The sequence below is a fragment of the Lygodium microphyllum genome, chromosome 4 (genome assembly GCF_053477565.2).
Source record: "Lygodium microphyllum isolate KBCC chromosome 4, Lygodium_microphyllum_v1.1.10, whole genome shotgun sequence".
NCBI classification, from domain to species: domain Eukaryota; kingdom Viridiplantae; phylum Streptophyta; class Polypodiopsida; order Schizaeales; family Lygodiaceae; genus Lygodium; species Lygodium microphyllum.
The window spans coordinates 174,524,402-174,540,811 of NC_141138.1; positions in this window are offsets into that span (position 1 = coordinate 174,524,402).

Sequence of the window (16,410 nt, forward strand, 5' to 3'; positions counted from 1 at the left end):
CAATTCTTCTTTCCATCTTTTCCTTCCACCCTCTCTGTCAAGCAATATAGGCATGGATTCTTTGTATTTGCACCATCAGAGATTCCACACATGCATTTTAAAGTTTTCAAGTCTCCTGCAAGATGCCATTCAACCAAGTATTGACCATACCCTTCAACCGAGAGCATCTCACCATATTCCTAGCGATCGATGATGCTTGGAATGCTTGTGTGCATAAAGAACAACTGTAGCACCTCAAATGTTTCCTTAGGAACTTCAAATATAGCGAGCCACCACACATGGTGCTCGGATTGAACACTAAAGTTCCCTAGGTTGTTGTTGTTGAATTGTAAAGCTCTATTCATCAGAGTTACACTAGCTCTTTCAAGCTTTACTGTAACGTGTCCGCTTCTCCAATCACGGGACACGTCTTAGCAGTCCATCAAGAGATATATCTAGAAGACGTCGCCTGGCACTCCCAAGGAATGACACGGGGTTTGCCAACTAGGGTCTCTCGAGTTGCGGAACTTATCTGATCGTTCCCACTAGGATCGACCTGAAGTCCGACTTTTCTTAACATTTCTCGTTAACATTTCCTTTGAGGAAAGCTCTCGACTAACCGAGACCACTTTTCCATAGCATAGACCCATCAGTCACATCCACCACGCTTTCCTCAGGGGTTATTTTAGTTATCTAATTACCTACCACATTATGTTTGACATATAAAGGCAGCCTCCTTAATTAACCCATTAATCACAAGTTCCTTTACGTAATTTAGGCCACAAACACGAAAGAAAGATAAAACAAGATCAAACACTTCCTTAACTTATCACAGGTTCCGTTACGTAATTGAGGCCACATACATGAAGACAAGATAAAACAAGATCAAACATTTCCTTAACTTATCTTTGGATTAATGTGTGTCTCCTGCTCATACAGGAGAATTAAGTGTTCCTTTCTGCCTCCGCAAAAAAATCATTCCATCTTCCGACAATAAAACCCGAAGGCTTATCCTTCCAAGATTTCGCCTTGTAACTAGTATCAAGGCCTTGAGATCCCATCTCGAGTCACGTATAATACTTGTGTAGGACCTGGAAGCATTGGGATTTATGGCTAGAGCCCCGTCTGGCACCCAAGCATTCTCCTACGCCAAGTAATTTTCACGGAGAGACCTCTCGCGGCCGGTTTGGTCCACATTCCCGGCGCGGATTCACAACCCCCTTGGTTAGGGTTTAGCGGTTCATGGGGGATAGCTAGCGCCATCCTTCCTTAATTATCCCTTTAGGAAATCAACCACAGCTGAAGCACCCAGCTTAAAAACAATCACTAGGGAAAACATCCCTTTTGATTCAATGGCAATCAGTCATCTCAGACCCGACCATGCAACCATCAAACACACCCCACTTGGGTTAACATCCAAAACCACATTAACAAACATTTGAATGCACACCCTCTTGCTTCAAGGCATCGCAATCCTATTGCATGTACAATCAGAATTTAACTTGGATGTATCAAAACACTTGCTCAAGGGACTTACAACCTTTTCAAACAACCAAGCATAACTTGGGTCAACAATCCATTTAGGGTTAGGTCACCATCTTCAATTAAGCTAGGAGCGTATCCATTTGCAATAGTCCACAGCATGATCGATAAAACAATTCGCAGGAAATTATACTTATTCCTAATGCATCAGATCTCATGAAGGTCTAGGTTTCTATCCATTAGAAACTATCATTTCATGTGTTTCTTTTAGTCATGATCGCGAAGCATGAATTCTAAATGACTATTCATGCACTGAACTGGTTTAAAAGCTATTATTTTATGTGAAATAATGCAAAAACCTTATCATTTTATGTGTGTAAAAGCTATCATTTCATGCATATAAACTTATGCGAATGCCATACTCTATCATTTTGCGCATACAAACTAGCGCCTAAGACTCGTCCGCGTTTCATGCTCGTAGCTAACCCCTTCATTTCTTTCATGAGAAAAAAAACGTAATTAATTACAAAGCTTAAAGAACTCGGGTTTGATTTGTGATCATAGGGGCATTCGTCACATTGGTCGCTCCGCTTGCCTCTCCTGCATTACCAGTACCAACGGTAGCTTTGGCACCTACGCTTCCTGCAACTTTCTTCTTGGGAGCCATTTGCCCCACGGAGATTGGACAGTCCGGATTTCAGGACGATAGGCTTGGGTAGGAAGGGTCATTAGATGGGGGTCCTTCGCCAAAAGGGTGGCTTCATGAACGCGACTCTTCGAGGCTACACACCAACTCTCACTCACTCTCTTTCTTTCTCTCTCTCCTTCTCTTCTTCTCTCCCTCTCTTCTTCCTTCCCTTCTTCTTTTCCTCCTCTTCTCCTTCCTTCTCTCTCCTCCTCTTCTTCTCTCCTTCTTTCTCACCCCTCCTCTTCTTCTTCTTCCACTTCTTCTCTCTCTTCTCTCCCTCTTCTCTCTCTTCTTCTTCTCTCCCTCTTCCTCCTCTTCCTCTTCTACCACTTCTCCTTCTCTTCTCTCCTACTTCTCTCCCTCTTCCTCCTCTTCTCTCTCTCCCTCGTTCTTTCTCCTTCTCTCCTTCTACTTCTCTCCCTCTTCCTCTCTTCCTTTCCTTCTTCTTTTCCTCCTCTTCTCCTTCCTTCTCTCTCCTCCTCTTCTTCTCTCCTTCTTTCTCACCCCTCCTCTTCTTCTTATTCTTCTACTTCTTCTCTCTCTTCTCTCCCTCTTCTCTCTCTTCTTCTTCTCTCCCTCTCCCTCTTCTACCTCTTCTCCTTCTATTCTCTCCTTCTACTTCTTTCCCTCTTCCTCCTCTTCTCTCTCTCCCTCCTTCTCTCTCCTTCTCTCTCCTCTCCTTCTACTTCTCTCCCTCTTCCTCTCTTCCTTTCCTTCTTCCTTTCCTGCTCTTCTCCTTCCTTCTCTCTCCTCCTCTTCTTCTCTCCTTTCTCACCCCTCCTCCTCTTCTTCTTCTTCTACTTCTTCTCTCTCATCTCTCCCTCTTCTCTCTCTTCTTCTTCTCTTCCTCTTCATCTTCTACCTCTTCTCCTTCTCTTCTCTCCTTCTACTTCTCTCCCTCTTCCTCCTCTTCTCTCTCTCCCTTCTTTCTCCTTCTCTCCTACTTCTCTCCCTCTTCCTCTCTTCCTTTCCTTCTTCTTTTCCTACTCCTCCTTCCTTCTCTCTCCTCCTCTTCTTCTCTCCTTCTTTCTCACCCCTCCTCTTTTTCTTCTTCTTCTACTTCTTCTCTCTCTTCTCTCCCTCTTCTCTCTCTTCTTCTTCTCTCCCTCTTCCTCCTCTTCCTCTTCTACCTCTTCTCCTTCTCTTCTCTCCTTCTACTTCTCTCCCTCTTCCTCCTCTTCTCTCTCTCCCTCCTTCTTTCTCCTTCTCTCCTACTTCTCTCCCTCTTCCTCTCTGATCACAGGGTGCAACTTGCTGGCAGAAAAGGGGGGTTTCACGGGGACGCAGCTTTGCCGGCTGAAAAGGGGGGAAGGTTTCTCTCCAAGAGGGGGGGAGAGTTTTCCCGACGGAAGCCCAAGGGGCATGATCACCAGGACAGAGGGGGGGAATGCTGTCGTCACGGCCTGGGGTGGTGGCGCAGTTCGCTAGCGCATAGGTCTCATAGCTCTGAGGTCGGGGGGGGACTTCTGTCTGCTGACGTCGGGAGGAGGGGCGCAGCTTCGCTGGACGAGGGAGGAGGGAAGCTTTATAAGGAGGGAGGGGGAGTGGCAAGACGGTGCCACTCGCCACTTGGGGGGCTACATGCCCCCCCACCTCCCACACTTCACCCACTCTCTCTCTCTCTCTCCCCGCCATGCACATGGCAGGGGGAGAGAGAGGGAGAGATAAAAAAATTTGAAAAAAATTTAAAGGGGGGGAGTTCCTATGGGGGGGAATAGTATGGGGGTCATGGGGAGGGGGGGGAATGTTACATTCTCTCCCCCTTAGAGGAATCAAGATGTCCTCATCTTGAGAGAAACTGGGGGAGACAAGCACAATTGGAGCTTATAGCCTATGGGTTAGGGCCCATCATGCTTTCGCTGCGCTACTTTGATTACTCAAATTCTCAACTCAAAATAACAACTTGTCACAACTCATACGATTCAATAGGATTTATTCCAAGTACAAGAATTATTACCTCAAGAAGATTTTCCTAGGGTATCTAGTCATCCTCAAAGGTTACAATAGGCTCATAGCCTTCATCATCATATGGTTTATAATATGAGCCAAAAGTAGAGCTTAGACAGCTTCGTTTGACTGCACGTTCCTGATTCTCAGGGTCCAACTCAGGACAATCTATTTGGATGTGTCCTAGTTCATTGTAGTGGAAACATCAATGGTTGGGACATCTCTTACGGATGTGTCCTATCTCTCCGCACTTGTGGCATCTCTTGTCTTAATCTTGTGAGTCATCTTCATCATAGATGCCTGATTTAAGTTCTTGGACGATTGGATTCGCTCGGAGTAATGCATCTTGCAAGTCCGTTGGGCGCATTGATTCCAATCGAGTGTTTATGGGTGGATTCAACCCAACACAGAATTTTGACACCTGTTGTGTCATATCCATTGGGGGTGCATACTTTAGGAGTGAAACAAAATTTGAATAATATGCTTCAAGAGATAATCCTAGCTGCTTCAAGTCATAGAATTCATTCATCTTGGCATATACCTCCCTCGCACAGCTTCCTTAAGCTTATCCCAAGTGACTATCCCCTTCAAGATCGCTTGGTCTCTGCACCATTATTTCCACCAAAGTCTCGCTTCGCCTGTAAGATTAGGTTTGGCGAGCATGGCTTGGTTAGCAGATGGAGTTCCTGCTACCTCAAAATAGTCCTCCATGGACTCAATCCAGATCTCGGCATCAGCTTGAACAGTCCTTCCCTTGCCATCAAACTCGGGTGGCTTTATTTGTTTGAGAATGAACTTCTTCTCTTGTATGTCAGCATTCGTGGGTGGAGAAGGTGCCTGACAATCAAACCATGCCACTTAGGTTATTTTTGCTTAGGATATGTCTATGAACTAAACATTAATCAATCATGTATCATTATGAAGTTTTGCTCTGATAGCAATTGTAACATGCCCGCTTTTCCAATCGTGGGACACATCTTAGCAGTCCATCGAGAGATATATCTAGAAGACGCCGCTTGGCACTCCCAAGGAATGACACGGGGTTTGCCAACTAGGGTCTCTCGAGTCTGCCCCGCAACGGAACTTATCCGACCGTTACCACTAGGATCAACCTGAAGTCTGACTTTTCCTAACATTTCCTTTGAGGAAAGCTCTCAGCTAACCAAGACCACCCTTCCGTAGGATAGACCCATCGGCCACATCCACCACGCTTCCCTCAAGGGTTGTTTTAGTTATCTAATTACCTACCACATTATGTTTGACATATAAAAGCAACTTCCTTAATTAACCCATTAATCACAAGTTCCTTTACGTAATTTAGGCCACAGACACGAAGACAAGATAAAACAAGATCGGATCTCATGAAGGTCCAGGTTTCTATGCATCGGAAACTATCATTTCATGTGTTTCTTTTAGTCATGATCGCGAAGCATGCATTCTAAATGACTATTCATGCACTGAACTAGTTTAAAAGCTATTATTTTATGTGAAATAATGCAAAAACCTTATCATTTTATGTGTGTAAAAGCTATCATTTCATGCATATAAACTTATGCAAATCCCATACTCTATCATTTCGCGCATGCAACCTAGCGCCTAAGACTCGTCCATGTTCCATGCTTGTAGCTAACCCCTTCATTTCTTTCATGAGAAATAAAACGTAATTAATTACAAAGCTTAAAGAACCTGGGTTTGATTTCTGATCGTAGGGGCATTCATCATGTTGGTCGCTCTGCTTGCCTCTCCCGCATTACCGGTACCAAGGGTAGCTTTGGCACTTACGCTTCCCGTGACTTTCTTCTTGGGAGCCATTTGCCCCATGGAGATTGGACAGTCCAGACCTTGACGGATTTTAGGACGATAGGCTTGGGTAGGAAGGGTCGTTAGATGGGGGTCCTTCGCCAAAAGGGTGGGTTCACGACCGCGACTCCTCGAGGCTACACACCAACTCTCACTCCCTCTCATTCTTTCTCTCTCTCCTTCTCTTCTTCTCTCTCTTCTCTCTTTCTCTTCTCTTCTCTTCTCTTCTTCTCTCTCTCTCTCCTCTTCTTCTTCTACTTCTTCTCTTCTTCTTCTCCTTCTCCTTCCTTCACTTCTTCTCTCCTTCTCTCCTCCCCTTCCTCTCTTTTCTCTCTCCTCTTCTTCTCTCCCTCTTCTCTTCTCCTACTCTCTCTCTCTCCTTCTCCTCTTCTCTCTCTCTCTCCTCTTCCCCCTCTTCTCTTCTCCTTCTTCTACTCTCTTCTATCCTTCTATCTCTTCTACTACTTCTTCACTTCTTCTCCTTCTCTCTCTCTCCTCTTTCTCTCCTTCCCTTCCTCTCTTCTCTCTCTCCTCTTCTTCTCTCTCTTTCTCTTCTTCCTTTCCTTCTTCTTTTCCTCCTCTTCTCCTTCCTTCTCTCTCCTCTCCTTTCCCTGCACTTGGAACTTCTACAATGGAACACTTCATCCATAATATTCTGCCAACAGCAAGATGTGGACCTAGCCTTGCATTTCTTTTCATCAGGACAGCAGTTGGCTTCTTGGTTTTACTACAACCAGTTACAAGATGTCACTCTCTCCTGCTGTGATGAGCATAGAGCAACACAAACTCTGTATTTTCTTAAAAGGTAATGATTACTTATTATCCCATCAGCTTCTTTAGGCTGTACTCGCAAAAAACAAAAACTGGTAAAATACAGTGTTGACCTCCAAAACTGATCATTGCATCATAGGCAAAGATCCTCCTGCAGCTCAAGTCTGTTGCTCCAGCTGTAACAAAGTTTCTAGCGTAAAATTTCTGATTCCTCCTGCATAAAAATCCCCTCTTGAGAAGAGATCATTGTTAGAATTAAGGAAAAAAAAATTAATTATTCCCTCCTTCCCCCAGCCGACTATCGTGTTGGGGAAGAGGGAGGGAAGGCGGGATGACTAAGCATCCCTACTGGATGCCATGGAGGGGGCGAAGGCATGCATGATGCCGCGTGGGGGAGGGAGGATCCCCTCCCCTAAGCTATATAAGCTATGGGAGGAGAGTAGGAGGGGATGAGACGTCACGTTGCTGACACTGCCGTCGAGAGAGAGGCCGAGATACTGCTGATGCTGCCATTGCGAAAGGGCGTAAGGCTGGCTGGAAGGAGGAGGAAACTTCGCGCTGCAGTCTAGAACCGCCGCTAAAGCCGTGCATGCCGTCCCGAGACGCTGAATCGGTCTACTCCTGGCCGCCATCATTTCTCCAATAATCATCCTCTTATTTTTCCCCCCACGTGGTTACTAAAACCCCAAAAGCTTCCAAGAAGCTTCTTGGAAGCTTCAAAGGGGAGGAGCTAAGTCCCCCCTTCATGTGGCCTCCTTAAAGCCTTCCTTTAGAAGGTCTTTTACACCCCTTGTTTCCCCCCTTTTTCCCGTGGGGTCCCATCCGAGCTTGTAAAAGGCCTTTAAGCCCCCTTCCCGTGGCTTTAATAAGCCTTACTCTTGAAAGATCTTAAAACTATCCCCTCCCCGGGGATTTAAACCCCATTCCCGTGGGTTTTCCCCACCCCCGGAATTCAAAGGCCCTTAATCCTTTCTTGTGGGCCTCCTTCAAAGCCCCTTTTCCGTGTTGTCCCATCCAAGCCTTTATAAGCCCATTAAGTCTTTCCCCCCCTCCCCCCCCCCCCCCCCCCTCGCGCTCTTACACAAGGGTTCATCTTCACCTCGGGTCCCTTAGAACCCCTTTACTATTGGCCTTCACAAAAACCCTTTTTCCCCTAAAGGTAACCCACAAGTTCCCCTTTAGACAAATTTAAGCAGGAAAAAACCTATAAAGCTTTCTAAAGCCGACTCTGAAAGATGGTGCAATCGGTCACAAAGGGAGTTTCGCATTCGAAGAAGATCGGCCAAGATCATAAATCCACGTCCAAGATGAAAAGGCCGCATTCGCTATGACTCCTAAGAAAGCACAAGGCGCAACCGCAGGAGGATCGTCTCCTAACATCCATGTGGACATTTCACCACAAGTCCAGGTTCTTCTTCCTAAATTTGATTAACGTCGTAATATTTCAACTATGCATGGATCATTTGAGGAATAAGGATACATGTTTTTTCGAGTGAAAATACTTTGGCTAATAGATCACAATTGAGGGATTCGATCATTAGTATTTTTCAATAAAACGAACAAAATTAAAGTGAGCATAAGATTTCTATGCATTTCTAGCAAGTTGTTTTTATGCATTGCAAAGGAATGAAATTAGATTAATTAATGTCCATTTTTACAAAATGGAATTATGATAGTACACTTCGATTAAGCATGGAAGGAATAAACTGCATATCACATTATTGAACATCTTTTCGAAATCATTCTTAAAGAAAGTTACTAGCAACCATAGGAAATTGCTAGGGCTACATGAAGAAGATATAACTCTAGGCAAGTGGCCTAAAAACTTAAATCAACGAAAGGGTGTGTAAGTTCAGCATACTACAAATTCATTCGGAAAAGAAAGTAGAAAAAGGCTGCATGTTAAAACATAAAATCCTAAAGCTTAGTAGCATGAATCTTGTTTGCATGTTATAGGATGATCAATTGGAATTATGCTATAACTTAACCTATGCTTTGATCTTAACCCGAAAAGTTAGGGTTTGTAAATCAACTTATACATAGACAATGAATCATGTGGTTACGGAAATGGTAGCGTAATTATCTTCAAGAATAGACAAGTTAAATTGGTTTAAACCTAAACACCTAAAACCGCGAGGTACTCTTTTAGGAAGGGGTTAATTGAATGCAACATATCCCAAAGAGCTAACTAGGGTTAGCACGTTGAGGACATTACCTAGTCGCTCGTATTACCAAAGCTGAAACTCCTATACCCTAAAGACTTGCCCACATTCACGGAATGTAGGGACATTGGAACATACTTGCGAGAAGTGGTCTAGGGTTTTTCCTAAGAATCTCTCGCTAAAAAGATGAAACTCGGAACCCTAGGACCGACAATGTCAACCTGATGCAATCAGGAACAAATTGTTATATCTAATCATGATACCGTGATTAGAAGACACCGTTGATGGGTAGAATAGTCCCATAGTTGATGCAACACTTGTGCAACAAGTTGCAGAGTCGCATGATCTTGTGATTTGATCACAAGGGAATGGCCAATTCCTCAGAATGAGATTGGCAGATTCTTATGCAAGTTTATCTTGCAAGAGGATGAATAATTGTCCTGATATAATACATTTCTTGGGTAAAGTGACCAAGATTCGGGGATTAGATATTTGCTTGGAAGCAAAAGACCAATCAGTGAATTGGAATAACATATTCACTGCTAATAGAACTTAAGATTTTGATTAAGTCAGATTAATAGGGTACGGCCCTAACCCAAGGATATAGAGTTAACAAACAAACCCTTGGGAATCTTGCCAAGTCACAATTAATCTCGGATCGAGTGTTGGATGCATTCGGAAAGAAGGATTCACTCCTTAGCAGTTGGCCAAAAATTAACAACCAATGGAAATGATTGTGCTTATAACAGTTTTAAGAGCACTGTTTTGTTTTGTTTGCTCAAAGAATTAAAGGATGAAAAGATATCTAATGCTTCAGGTTGAAGGCCTGAAGGGAGAGGCAGCTTCAGTTACCCCCGACTGCCTACCTGACCCTAACCAAGGGGGTTGTTAACCACGCCGGGAAGGTGGACCGAACCCGCTACGAGAGGTCTCTCCATTGAGTGCTACTTGGAGCAGGAGGACGCTTGGGTGCCAGAGGAGGCTTTCGCCATAAATCCCTCGCCTTTCGGGCCCTGCACAAGAGGCCAACGTGACTCGGGATTGGATCTCAAGGTCCGCATACTAGTCTACGGGTGGAATCTTAGATTAATAATCCTTGTGGATTACTGGATAGCCTTCGGGCGGATTATGGATAAGCGTATGGGCTAGACTTTATGTATTTCAAAGATAAATATGATAACCTGTTGAAAAGGAACTTGTTTGGCATTGCTTTTCTATGTCAAGTGCTATGATTACGTGAAGGAACCGGTGCCTAATGGACTAATTAAGGAAGCTATTTGATGCATGTCCAACTAAATGTGATAGGTAATTAGATAACTAAAACAACCTGAGGAAAGTGCGGTGGATATGGCCATGGGTCCGTCCTACGGATGGGTGGTCTCGGTTGGCCGAGAACTTTTCTCAATCATGATGGATAGCGAGAAGATCGTTTCAAGGGATACGAATAGAAAAAGGGCGCTGACCTAGAGTCTAAGTTATGAATGATCCCGATTTACGCTGTTTTAGGGAAACGGAATGGGACTATGCCTTATGGCAAAGAGGTTGAGCTTCGCATCCCTCTCGTTTCCCATTCTCTTTGAACCAAGTGCTGCGTGAATCTGCTTCGGACCTGGCGTTTCTGTGTAAAGTAGTTCGCTCAGGTTCGACGCTAGTTGCAGTTAGGAAATGACCAATAGGAAAAACCCTAATTCAGGTCGGTCCTAAGTGGGAATGGCTGGAATACTTCCGCTACGTGGCAGACGCGGAAAGTCCTAGATCGCAAACCTCGTAACATTCCATGGGAGTGCCGGGCGGAGCTTTCTAGACATCCTTTCCGATGGACTGCTAAGACGTGTCCTGAAGATAACAGGTGGACACGTTACAGTTGGTATTAGAGCCAACCAACAAAGGATTTATTTTTAAGAAATATTAATAAAAAGAAGTAAAGCAAATGTTGTGATCCGAACATTTCCTTACTTTGGATGCTGTCTTGCAGAATTACGAAGCATGGAACAAGTTCTTAGTGTTCTGAGTCATGTGTATGATTGCGATGCATTCTCCAGATTATCGACAAACGGTTGAGATGATGAATATCCTAGAGCGTATCTATAATCCATCACCTTTATACATGGAACGAAGATGGACGGGTGCCTCAGAAATCTACTATATAGCTGCCCACCGGTTTGCATACCTTCAGACCAACTAAAGAGGATCAAGTGGTTGGAAGACCTGAAAGTCGTGAAGCTGTTCATTTTCGTGGAAGTTCACGTAAACTCAACTCTACATATTCGAGGTCAGGGGGTTGAGCTGAACTCATATGTATATGAGGAAGTGACCCGTGTAATCCCCGCCGACAAGATCAAAGTGTTAGGGCGCGATGAGAAGTATGAGTTCCAAAGGAAAGGATACCCTGATCTTCCAATGACTTACCGATTCCTAAAGATGCATGACCCGAAACCATACTATTATCCAGTTCCTATAGATAAATGTAATGCAACATTATTCTTCCCAAATTAAATGTAAAAAGTTGGCTTATCATCACAAGAAATGTTGTATTCTGAAAGGGCTATGTCCATATAAATACAATAAGACTTCTTTTTATCAAATGTCTGTTTTGTTCATGAGAATTGATAAGAAGTTAAGTGGTTAGATTGCTTAGTTGAGAGCTGAAATGGAGATGAAATATAAATCGCAACGATTATCAAGTAATAACTTTAAGAAAACTTTATCCAGGCACAACCCCAGGTACAGAATCCCAGTTTGCCTCCTACATCAAGTACTGCTGTAATCTAGGAGAATAACTTTCTTCTCAAGCAAATTAAGCTGCCCGAATTCGACGGGAGAGGCAGGTCCGTCCAAGCTGATGCTGAAATTTGGATTGAATCCATGGAGGATTACTTTGAAGTAGCTGGTACTACACCCGCAAACCAAGCTATGCTCGTCAAGCTGAAGCTCATCGGCGAAGCCAGGCTTTGGTGGAAGCAATGGTGCAAAGATCAAGGGATCACAGAAGGATCCGTTACATGGGAGAAGTTGAGGAAAGCCGTGCAGGGAAGATACTTACCACCTGCATATCACACGCAGAAAATGAATGAGTTCTACGAGCTAAAATAGCTGGGACTCACTCTTGACGCATACTATTCTAAATTCATCTCACTTCTTAAGTATGCGCCATAGATGGCAGGTGTCAAAATTTTGTGCTAGTTTAAATCCACCAATGAATACCCGTCTCGAATCTATGCGCCCATCAGATCAGGACGCTCTCATTCGAGCTGCACCTATAATTCAGGAGATGCAGGTTAGACCAAGGGGTAACAAAACTTGGTCTTATAATGACCCAAATAGAGGAGCATATAGGCCTCAAATGAAGAGAGTTCAAGGTCAAAATCAAGGACAAAGAAAGAAAGAAAGGATTAATAATGTCAACAACTTTGTTCCTACTCAAAGCAATGGCCGAAACCTCTATTGTTTCCACTGCAACGAGCCCGGTCATTTCAAGAGGCAATGTCCCAAGCTTGGAGGGGGACACCACCAAGCACCTTTCCAAGGAATGGGCTGTGATCAGGGAGCCACTACCTGAGGCAGAGGAAGAACCGCCTATGTTCCCAACAGGGAAATGTGCGAAGAAGAAGAAGATCTGACCATGGAAGAAGAATTTGAAAGGGCGACAGTCCATGCTGCTCTTCACAAGAAAGGGCCAAATCGCCAGTTCTCGGTGATTTAGACACCGTCAGACTATCAAGGTAAAGGTTTCAAGACCTTGATTGATTGTGGCAGTACACATTCCTTTATCTCACCAGCTTGCGCAAAAAGATTAGGAATAGCCACAGTAGAAGAACCTATCTTGCTTGTGGAATTGGCAAATGGTTGTGAGGTGACTTGTACCAGGAAAACTGCTAAGGTGGAATTCTTTCTGGGAGGAAAGACGACTTCGATCAAATTCAGAGTCATGAATTTAGGCATCCATGAGTGTCTACTCGGAATGGATTGGCTTAAGCCTAATGACACCCACATTCATTGTGGAAAGGGCCAAATTTCCTTTCAAAACTCTGAAGGGGAATTGGTCACAACTCAAGGTGAGGCTGGAAATCCAAAAATCCAATTGGCCAAAGCATCTCAGATCATAAAGGGAGTCAGAAAAGGACTACCTGTCTACTTGATTAAGCTCAACAAGTTAGATCAGAAGCAGGAGTCTAGTGAAGGACCTTCATGGCTAAAGGAATACGCGGACGTATTTCCTGAAGAGTTGACAGAACTTCCGCCTCAAAGAGAAGTGGATCATGAGATCAAGCTAGTACCAAGAGCTGCGCCAATTGCAAAGAGACCTTATAGAATGTCCATACCGGAAGCAATTGAGCTGAAGGAACAACTCAAGAAACTGCTAGATCAGGGCTACATCTGTCCTAGCAGTTCACCATGGGGAACTCTAGTATTGTTCCAGAAAAAGAAAGATGGAACTCTTCGACTGTGTATTGATTATAGAGGGTTGAATCAATCAACTGTCAAGAACAAGTACCCTATTCCTAGTATAGATGAGCTTCTTAATCGTCTTTAGGGTGCGAAGATCTTCTCTAAGATTGATCTCAGGTCTGGTTACTATCAGATAAGAATCAAGGATGAAGATATCCCAAAGACGGCCTTCAACACAAGATATGGACACTTTGAGTTCCTAGTTATGTCATTCGGACTTACGAATGCGCCTGCCACTTTTAACAGGTTAATGTATGATATCTTTAGGACATATCTTGATGACTTCATGCTCGTCTTCTTCAATGACACTTTAGTCTATTCCAAACAGGAGGAAGATCATGAACCCCAACTTTGGATTGTCCTTGAGACAATGAGGTCACACAAGCTGTATGCTAAGATGAAGAAATGTACATTCTTCAAGCGTCAGATTGAATATCTGGGATTCATCGTATCAGCGAAAGGAATCTCAGTGGACCCAACCAAGGTCAAAGATGTGTTAGAATGGCCAATACCAACAACTGTCAAAGAAATACGTAGTTTTCTTGGATTGACAGGATGGTATAGGGTCTTCATCAAAAACTATGCTTTGATTGCAGCACCTCTGACAGACTTACTGAAGAAGCAAACTTCCATTGCATGGTCAACTCCCGAACAAACTAGCTTCGACAGATTGAAGCAAAGTTTGGTATCAACACCTATCCTAAAGCTTCCAGACCTCAGAAAGGAGTTCGAGGTAGTAACTGATGCTAGTGCACTTGCCTTAGGATGTGTGCTCATGCAGGAAAGTCATCCTGTAGCATACTCTTCAAGGAAGCTGAAGAGTCATGAGAAGAATTATGCTACACATGATCTAGAATTGTTAGCTATCATCCATGCTCTAAATCTTTGGAGACACTACCTGTTGGGTAACAAGTTTACTCTAGTGATTGATCATAAGAGTCTCAAGTGGATCTTTACCCAGAACGAGCTCAACATGAGGCAATGTCGGTGGATTGAAGTGCTGGAGGAGTATGACTTTGAAATCAAGTACTGACCTAGAAAGGAGAATGTAGTTGTCGATGCACTTAGTCGCAAGGCATTCCTTAATTCTCTAATCTTGCAAAACCCATCAACAACTAGATCTCTAGCCACAAAGGTATCCATGCCAAACAACCCAATACTTGAGTTAGCTAGAGAGGAAGCATGCCATGATCCAGCCTATCAAAAGATGCTAAGGGAGATCTCTATCAAGGATCAGGACCAAATGCTGCAGGCTAAGTATCATGAATTCTCTATCAATAGTGGACTTGTCTACTATAGGACTAGAGTATGTATACCGGCGAGCCAGTCACTTAAGCAAAAGATATTGTGGGAAGCTCATGATTCCCCTTTCTCGAGACATCCTGGCTATGCCAAGACTCTCAATGTAGTTAGGAAGAGCTACTATTGTGAGAGTCTTAAAGGTGACGTGCTCAAATATATCACTGAGTGTTTGTCTTGTCAACGTATCAAAGCCGAACATGTCAAAATTCCAGGGAAGTTGCAACCACTTCGCATTCCCCAAATGAAATGGGAATTCATCAGTACAGACTTTGTGGTTGGCCTACCCCAAATTCAAGGAGGATACAACTCCATCATGGTTGTGGTTGACATGCTTACTAAGGTTGCACACCTTATTCCAGTAAAGACAAACTATAAAGCCTCAGACATTGCAAGATTGTTTATCAAGGAGATATTAAAGGTACATGGACTACCTAGAAGAATCATTAGTGATCGTGATTCTCTCTTCACATCACACTTCTAGAGAGCCATCTTTGAAGCCATTGGGACTCAACTCTGTTTTAGCACAGCTTACCATCCCCAAATGGATGCCAAACAGAGCGAGTCAATCAAATCATTGAGGATATTCTTAGGGCATACTGCTGTCATGAACTAAAAAGGTGGATTCAATACTTACCTTTGGTTGAATTTGCCTACAATGCTTTTTACCAACAGAGCATTCAGATGACCCCTTTCCAAGCATTGTATGGTCATGACTATCGAAGTCCCCTAAACTTCTTAGATCCAACCTTGAGGGTTGAATCTTCAAGGTAGATGTTGGAAGAGATGGATGACCAAATAAAGTCAATAAGACAAGACATCCAAACCGCCAAGGATAGACAAAAAGCATACACGGATTTGAAGCGTCAAGATAGAATCTTCAAGGAAGGAGATATGGTCTTCATTCACGTATGTCCAAAGAAGAGTTCTCTATCCTTAGCGAAATGCAAAAAGCTAAGTCCAAGGTATTGTGGACCATACAATATCCTCAAGTGCCTAGGACCCAATGCTTATGAACTGCAACTCCCTGAGAACCTAAAGGTTCATAATGTATTTCATATCAACCTATTGAGGAAGTATGTATCTAATCCTAACCATGTACTTGATGACCAACAAGTTGTAATGCCTAGTCAAGGAGTCCTTGAACTACGGCCTGGTGACAGGATCTTAGATGTTAGGGAGAGACAACTGAGATCCAGAATTTTGAGAGAATGCCTCGTCCAGTGGAAATATTCTCCCAAGGAGGATGCCATGTGGATAGATGAAAGCACTCTCAACCATCAATATCCCTAGTTTATCTCGAGATGAGGACATCTCGATTCCTCCAAGGGGGAGAGAATGTAAAATTTCCCATTCCTCCCGCATAAAAATCCCCTCTTGGGAAGAGATCATTGTTAGAATTAAGAAAAAAAAATTAATTATTCCCTCCTTCCCCCAGCCGACTATCGTACTGGGGGAGAGGGAGGGAAGGCGGGATGACTAAGCATCCCTGATGGATGCCATGGAGGGGACGAAGGCATGCATGATGCCGCGTGGGAGAGGGAGGATCCCCTCCCCTCAGCTATATAAGCTGTGGGAAAAGAGTAGAAGGGGATGAGCCGTCACGTTGCTCACACTGCCATCAAGAGAGAGACCAAGATACTGCTGATGCTACCATTGCGAAAGGGCGTAAGGCTGGCCGGAAGGAGGAGGGAACTTCGCGCTGCAGTCTAGAACCGCCGCCTGAATTCGCATATGCCGTCCCGAGACGCTGAATCGGTCTATCTCCTGGCTGCCATTATTTCTCCAATAATCATCCCCTTATTTTTCTCCCCACGTGGTTACTAAAACCCC